Genomic DNA, 7,449 nt, shown 5'->3' with positions numbered 1-7,449 from the left:
GGAAACTTACAACGCACACACCATATGGGTGACTCTCAGATGCATGCGCTAAACGAAGAAAGCCAGGCACAAAAGACCAGGCAGTGAACGCTTCTTGTGTGCAATTCTGAGAGAGACAAAGTGCAGTGACAGACATCAGATGAACAGTTGTCTGGAGACAGGGTCGAGGGGAGGTGAAGGATTTGCTGCAGAAGGGCAGGAGGGTACTTTTGGGAGGAGAGGAAATATGCTTCTTGAACCGAGGGGAGGCTAGCATGGTGGTTTCATGTGTCAAAAGTCATGGAACTGAGCCGGGCATCGCGGCGGCGCCTGTGGTCCCAGCTACTCGGGAGGCTGAGGCGGGAGGAGCGCTGGAGCCCAGAAGGTCAAGGCTGCAGTGAGCCAAGATAGTGCCATTGCACTCCAGCCTGGGCGACAGAGAGACAACCTGTATCTAAAAAATAAAAGAAAGAAGTCATAGAACTGTATACTTCCATGAACCGTACTTAAATTTTCTGGTATTTATAGTATGCATATAATATATCATATCTCAATAAACTCGTTGTTTTTAATGTGAGGGTTGCTATGGGACATGGAGGGCGACCCTGCTCCCGACCCTCCGAGGCAGCGTTGACTCGAGGCCAGCGCGGAGGTCTGGTCCTGCGGCTCTGCCTCGCCAGGGCTGCTGCAGCGCTCTCCCGCCAGGGGGCAGCGTTGGGCCGGCGGCGCTGGCCGGACGCTCACGCGGCGGGGATGCTGTGGGGTCATGGTGACGCCTTCTTCCCCCTGCCTGGTGAGGGACCGCGTCGCGCTACCCCGCTCTTTGCGCAGCCCGCAGCGGCAAGGCCACCGGCCAGGACCCGAGTGCCCGCGAGTCGCGCCCTGGCTCCCGGGGGCCTGGCGTCTCGTTCCGGGAGGCAGCCTGGCTCCCGGGCACTGGCTCCCTGTCCACACGGCGGCCTCCCAGCAGCCCTCTAGAGCCGTCGCCCGTCCCCGCCTGCGGAACGCGGAGGGGCAGCACTGCCCGCCGCAGGCCACCTGAGCCTGCTCCCCGGCGCCGCGTGACCGTGTCAGGTCCCCGTCAGCCTCGCTGTGCGGACTCCGGGCGCCTCCACAACGGCTCGGTGGCCAAATGAGTGCCTGGATGCCTGGGTTACCCGAGGCTCTCCCACCCCGACAAGCCACCGGATCCCACAGGCACAGGCTGAGGAGAGGCAACCGCAGCGCCAGCCCCGCGCGCCAACACGGACCCTTCCGGGCCGCACTTCCCCGCGGACGCCGCCCTCAGGCGCAGGGAGAGGCGCCTCAGGGTCAGTGTCCTGCGGGGTTCTGGGACCTCCACGGTGTCGCCACTGTTCTCTCAGCCGCCTCTCGGCTTCACTTTCCTGTCAGGTCTGGGGCTGCCCAAGGCGTGATTGCCTGGGAACAGCACGCACACGCGGATCACTGCGGGGCTCAGCAGCCTCCCTATGCGCTGAGTCACCTGTCATGAGTGACTCCATTTTGAGGCGTTGCGGGCCACGGAGCAGGACTGTGGGCAGCACGCCCGGACCGCGCGCTGCCCTCGCCGACCTCCGGCGCGTGGAAGCGGGGCGGTGCCGGCAGAACTCCCCACCACGGAGAACCCCCAAATGGTCATTTCCAACAAGAGAAGGGTGGCCGGGGTTTTTGGTTTAAGATCCCCTCGCGCTGAAAGGGCGCCGCTCGTGTAGCAGAGGCTGCAGAGGAGGGAGCCTGAGCGCGGCCGGGCGACACCCATCCCCGCCTGGCGTTGCCCGGCCGGAGGGACCGCGGCGCCCCCAGGACCCTCCTCAGCGTGGCCTCAGCTCGCCCGGGACCTCCGGACCAGGCCAGGAGGGAGCGCGGGGACTCACACGGCGGCCCCGCCCGCGCGCTCCTCCTCCCACCCCCGCTGGCCCCGCGCAGGAGGCGGTGGTCCCAGTCTCCGAGCGGCTGAGTGGCGCACGGTCGCTCCCATTGCCTCCCCTCCCGCCCTCCGGTTCCACCGCCTCTGGGGCCACCTGGGACCCGGGTCCTCGCCGGGCCGGACGCCGCCAGCGCTGCAGGCGCAGCCCGGAGGCCGCGCGGGTGAGTCGGTGCGCAGCCCCAGCGGGCCCAGAAGAGCCGGTGCCGGGAGGGCGAGGGGAGCACAGTCGGCTCCGTCCCCACCTTGCGCACAGCCGGGAGACCAGCAGGCCCAGCCTCTGGGGAGGACAGCAGGGGAACCGGGGGCCCCCACGTTCTAGCGGGCACCTGTCCCTAGGCCGCGGTCCGCTGGCTTGGAGCACTCACCTGCTCCGGATCTACGGGGACGGGGGCAACGGTGACATTTGCCCAAGAAGGGCAGCCGTGGGTAAACTCCACTCCAAAGCACGGCTCTGGGCCCAGGCTGAGGCCTAGGGTTGAATCCACTTGTGCTGGCGGCTGGTGTTCTCCGGGAGGCCCATAATCGCACTGGGTCTCAGTTTCCCCAGGTATTCCTCCTAGGAGAATGCCCCCTCAACAGGGCAAGAGGTGGAAAGCGCTGGGCCCGAAGCCGAGAAGAATCTCAGCTCCCGGCCTTGGGGGCAGCACTTCGGGACAGGCCTGCCCTCCCAGGATGAAAGGATGGCCTCCTGGCCAGGGGACACATGGGGGCGTGGACAAGGCAAAGGTGACCCTGCCAGGGAGCACCCAGCGCTCGGGTTGGTAGTCATGGGGCCTTTGCGTGGGACTCACAGTGTGGCGGGGAAAGTTCGGTAATGACGACATTTCTCACCAGTCCTCAAAAGCCATTCTCAGCCCCAGAAACCTTGGCCTCGGAAAACTGGGAACCGCTTTCAAAATTAACACCCCCATCTCCTGCTACAGAGAGGAGCCCCCACTTTGCAGAGGCGCACTGCGAGGTCGCGGGTGGTTAAATGGTGCGCCCTTGTTGATGAAGATGTCTTGCTCTCTTTCACTCTCTTTATGTGTGTTTAATGTTGTGTGCTGCGTTCTCTGTTGAGCGAAGGATAAACACGGGCCTTTTCAGGCAACCGGCGGAATAAGGCGGCCAGCATCGGATTTTCCCATGCTTCAAGGTGGAGCACCCTGCAGGGCTTACTGCAGGCCCCAGAGTCAAAATGAGGATGCAATGCTACACCAAAAGGCAAATGTACTCTGGGGAGCCACTCTCACCCTCTACCCCTGGGGTAGAGCCCTAGGATTGGAGGACTGGAGGACTGGAACAAGATCTTAGTCCTGAGGGCCGTTGAAGCAGCCTTTAGTGGTTGCGCAGGGGCCCCACTTTTCCCGAAGTCTTAAAACCTGCTCCAAATGCCAGATCCGGAGAAAGGGGCCGAACCTTGGGCCCGCCGCCCTCTCTTGTAAGCCCCGCCCCAACAGCTTGGTAAGGAAGTTTACATATGAAGGTAGGGACCTTTCTTGGAATGAGCCACAAGCGATGGTTTTGCCATTCCGGACGGTGCTGGTTCACTCAGTCCGAGTGAACCAGCTCCTTGTCGGAGCCGACAAGGTTCTGCGCACACGCTGGGCGCCGGAGAAACATGGAGCACTAAAAGCCTGCCCAGGCCCTCGGATTCAGCGAGCTTGACCGGTGTCCCCATCACCCGCCGCTGGCCAGAGCAGTCTTTCCTACTCCCTTCCCTCCGCTCCTCCCCCCCTACACATGTGCTACCTTTCCCCGCCTCCCCCACGCGCCCAGCACAGTGGTTTCTGCTTGGCTGTTCCCTTGTCTCCGAGATGGTCTCTTCCCTCCTGCTTGCCTTACACATTCTCCCACACACGAGCGCGGGATGCTCCTGTCGGTGTGGTTGTCAACGCTGGCTCCCCTGCCCAATCTCCGCGACTCAGCGCTGTCCCTTCACTCTAAAGCCGCTCGCGAGCCCTCCTGGGGACCGACCACCAGGAGGCTGCTGGAGATGCAAGATTTGGACCAGCACCTGACTGGCACCCTGACAGATCTCTCTGAATAAATGAATGAATGAGCAGGCTGCATCCTGATTAGGTTAAGGTGAGTCGCCATGCTTGGCTTTGGCTCCATCCCCTGGGATGAAAGATGAGAGGCGGCCACTTGGACAGCTCCTTCATTGGGGTCTCAGACTGGGAAGCCGGCGGCGGGCGGGTGTCGTTCCGTAGAGCTCCTACATTTGTTATAGTCGATGCCCCACTATGTTGCCACCTTCTCCCAAGGACCTCCTGCTCCGTCCTTGACCGATGGGCCGCAGTGGGCCTTCCCAAGCTGGACTCGAGCCCTGAGATGACTCTCAAAAGGATTCCAGGCCTGGGAGACCTCAGCCAAACGAGGCAGAGAAACAGTCAGACAACTGTCAATGCATGGTGCCTGTAGAGTTTTGCACAGGGTCCTTCAGAAGGAGGGTTAGGGAAGCCTTCTTGGGGGTCAGGGCAGTTAAGCAAAATGGATAACAAAATCAACCACTATGTCTGCCTGTTTTCTTCATTTCATCTTCACAACAGCCCTGAGATGGGTGCTCTTTTTATAACTGGGGTATACGTTGGGGTTCAGAGAGATTAAGTGCTCTTTCACCATGAACAAGTGACAGAGCAAGGACTTGAACCCAGTTTACTTGATGCCACCGCTGGTCTTAACCTCCATGTTATTAGCATATTGGGCAAGTGAAACCACATTAGCCAAGAAGCTGGGGTGAGAAACAGCACAGTATAGAGGAGAGGACTGCAGAAAGGCATGATGTTTCTGGAGCACAGAATTCTACTCATGAAGACATGAGTGGAGGCAGGAGGGGACACTGGAAGCCATGGAGGGCCTTGTCAGCTGCCAAGACCAGTTCGGTCGCAGACACCCCAACCCAGGCGGCACTGAAGGAATTAAGAAACAGACACAAAGAGCAAAAGGTGGGGCATCGGGGGCTTCAGCCTTCCCAGCTGAGAGCCATGAACAGAGTTTGACCCACATATTTATTGACAGCAAGCAAGTGATAATCATCATTGCTGCAGTTTATAGATTAACTAAAATCATTCTTCACAGGAACAAAGCATTCTTTCCTAGTGGCGATAAACAGGCTCTGATGCATATGTCTACTGCAACTGGAACACATTTTCAGGGCACCAGTTCCGGAATGCCTTTAACTGGTCTTCCACCCAGGAAGGGTCAGGTATTTCTTTCCCTCGCTCCAGTAAACCAACTACCTCCAGCAATGTGCGTCACTGCCATCATAAGTATGTTACAGTGCTATAGACATTTTGTTTGTGGCCAGTTGCTTTAAGGCCTGTTTATGACAGGCTTAAGGCCTGTTGCCAGCAATAAGCCACAATAAGTAATGTGGACCTGGTCCTGATGGTGGTGAGGGGATGGCCCCCGATCCAGAGGTTTATCACAAGGGAGCGATTCAACCTCTGTCTGCCACAGTCAGGAGGAAGGATGCAGTGAGAGAGGGAAAGTGGAGAGGTGGGTGGTGGGTGCAGTCTACTCCAGGTCATGCTTCTTAACATGTTTCTCATTATGTATACACAGAAAAAGATTCCTGTTGTATGACACACTGGTTGACAAAGGAGGGGGGCTGTTTGCAGATGGAAACAACCAACCCAGGGTCTCCAGCCATGCGAAGATTCTGCACAGCCAGCCCTGAGGCTGAGAAATCCCAGGCACATGCACACCAGTCACAGCATACCTGGACGCAGATAGTGATAGTGGAGAATGAACAAGAGCTGGGTTCAAGGAATAATTAGCAAGCAAACTTGGCATTACATAGTGAAGGGACAAAGGAAAAGGGAGATAGCACCTGCATTTCACCAGGGGATTCTGGACTAAATTGGGTGAATTATATGATACGGTTTTGCTTTGTGTCCCTGCCCAAAGGGGACACAAAAAATCTCATCTTGAATTGTAATCCCCAGGTGTTGAGGGAGACACCTGGTGGGAGGTGATCAGATTACAGGGCAGTTTCCCCCAAGCTGTTATCATGACAGTGAGGGAGTTCTCATGAGATCTGATGGTTTCATGAGCATCCATCTTTTCCTCCACCCACACTCTCTCCTGCCACCTTGTGAAGAAGGTGCCTGCTTCTCCTTCTGCTATGACTATAAGTTTCCTGAAGCCTCCCCAGCAATGTAGAACTGTGAGTCAATTAAACCTTTTTTATTTAGAAATTACCCAGTCTTGGGTAGTTCTTTATAGCAGTGTGAGAACAGATTAATACAGTAAATTGGTACCAGAAGTTTAGCACACTAATACATGGTAGTTCCCTCATTGCTGCAGGGAACATGGGACAGGGCTGTTTCCAGGGAAGATGATGAGTTCTGTTTGGCTGCCATGTGTCTGAATTAGGTTCAGAAGCCTAACAGGCAGTGGAGCAGGGCATAGGAGTCAGACAGACTGGGTCCAACTTCTAGTTTCACCAACTTATTAGTTCTGCTAACTTGGGCAAAAAACCTGTTTATTTGTCTGTAAGACAGGAATAAGAATAGGTTTGCAGAGCCTGAGGTGGGAGAATTGCTAGAGCCTGGGAAGCAGAGGTTGCAGTGAGCTGAGATCACACCACTGCACTCTAGCCTGGGTGACAGAGTGAGACACTGTCTTAAAAAAAAAAGTGGGCGGTGGGGGGATAGGGTTATAAAGTTTTCGTGTTAATTAAATAAGATAAGGTACACAGCCTGGAAGGTAATATGCACCTAATAAATGTCAGTACTATTATTATTGTTATATTGTTTCTTATTAATATCAGTAAATCTGAAGCTCAGAAAAGAAGCAATTTCAGAAGTCATAAAGTAGAAACTGAAACCATAAGAATAAATGAGATGATCCAGAAAGAGTGTGTTTGGAGAATATTGAAGACCAGGAGTATTGACATTTAAGGGGTGGGCGGAGGAAGAGGGGCCTAAGAACAAATGGCCAGGGGATGAGAGCCTGTGGAAGTCACATGTAGCAACCACACAGCTGATCCTCTGCCTCCTTTCTCTTTCCTAACAGAACCTGTTGTTAGGGTAAGCACCCACAGTCCCAGTTCCAACACCAGAGGTGAGTCTTCATTGGTAATCTCATTTCCCTTGCCAATGACTGGTTTGGGAAGGTGTATTTGATGCAGTTCTGTTCAACAGCACTTGATAAAAGTCTTCTGGGGAACTTCTGGAAAAGATTTCCTTGATTTTAAAAAGAAATGCAGGTGCAGGTCAGGCTCGGTGGCTCACACCTGTAATCCCAGCACTTTGGGAAGCTGAGGTGGACAGATCGCCTGAGGTCAGGAGTTCGAGAGCAGCTTGGCCAGCATGGTGAAACCCCGTCTCTACTAAAAATACAAAAATTAGCCAGGCATGGTGGCATGTGCCTGTAATCCCAGCTACCTGGGAAGCTGAGGCAGGAAAACCACTGGAACCTGGGAGGCAGAGGCTGCAGTGAGCCGAGATTGTGACACTGTACTCCAGCCTGGGTGACAGAGCAAGACACCATCTCAAAAAAAGAAAGAAAGAAAGAAAGAAAGAAAGAAAGAAAGAAAGAAAGAAAGAAAGAAAGAA

At 55.6% G+C, this 7,449-nt stretch overlaps 1 protein-coding gene and 1 pseudogene across 6 annotated transcripts in view; both read left to right on the top strand.

Annotated features, from left to right (window-relative positions):
• Positions 1–1,878: 1,878 nt before the first annotated feature.
• Positions 1,879–7,449, top strand: part of PIGZ (phosphatidylinositol glycan anchor biosynthesis class Z) — a 23,625-nt gene continuing 18,054 nt past the window's right edge. The window contains exons 1-3 of one of the 5 annotated variants that reach the window (XM_037734818.1): positions 1,901–2,067; positions 2,972–3,556; positions 3,835–6,955. The gene's annotated coding sequence lies outside the window, so the exon portion shown is untranslated. Of the gene's footprint in view, positions 2,068–2,971; positions 6,956–7,449 lie in introns of all 5 variants that reach the window. The other 4 variants (XM_037734847.1, XM_037734802.1, XM_017522914.2 and 1 more) reach the window with 4 other exon arrangements.
• Positions 4,737–7,449, top strand: part of LOC108306122 — a 9,652-nt pseudogene continuing 6,939 nt past the window's right edge. The window contains exon 1 of the transcript XR_005199263.1: positions 4,737–5,157. The product of XR_005199263.1 is annotated as a eukaryotic translation initiation factor 3 subunit J-like (transcript). The remainder of the gene's footprint in view (positions 5,158–7,449) is intronic.

This window comes from Cebus imitator, unplaced genomic scaffold (assembly GCF_001604975.1).
Source record: "Cebus imitator isolate Cc_AM_T3 unplaced genomic scaffold, Cebus_imitator-1.0 Scaffold0, whole genome shotgun sequence".
NCBI lineage: Eukaryota > Metazoa > Chordata > Mammalia > Primates > Cebidae > Cebus > Cebus imitator.
The sequence above is the reverse complement of the archived record's forward strand: the minus strand, read 5'-3'. Positions and strand labels throughout refer to the sequence as shown.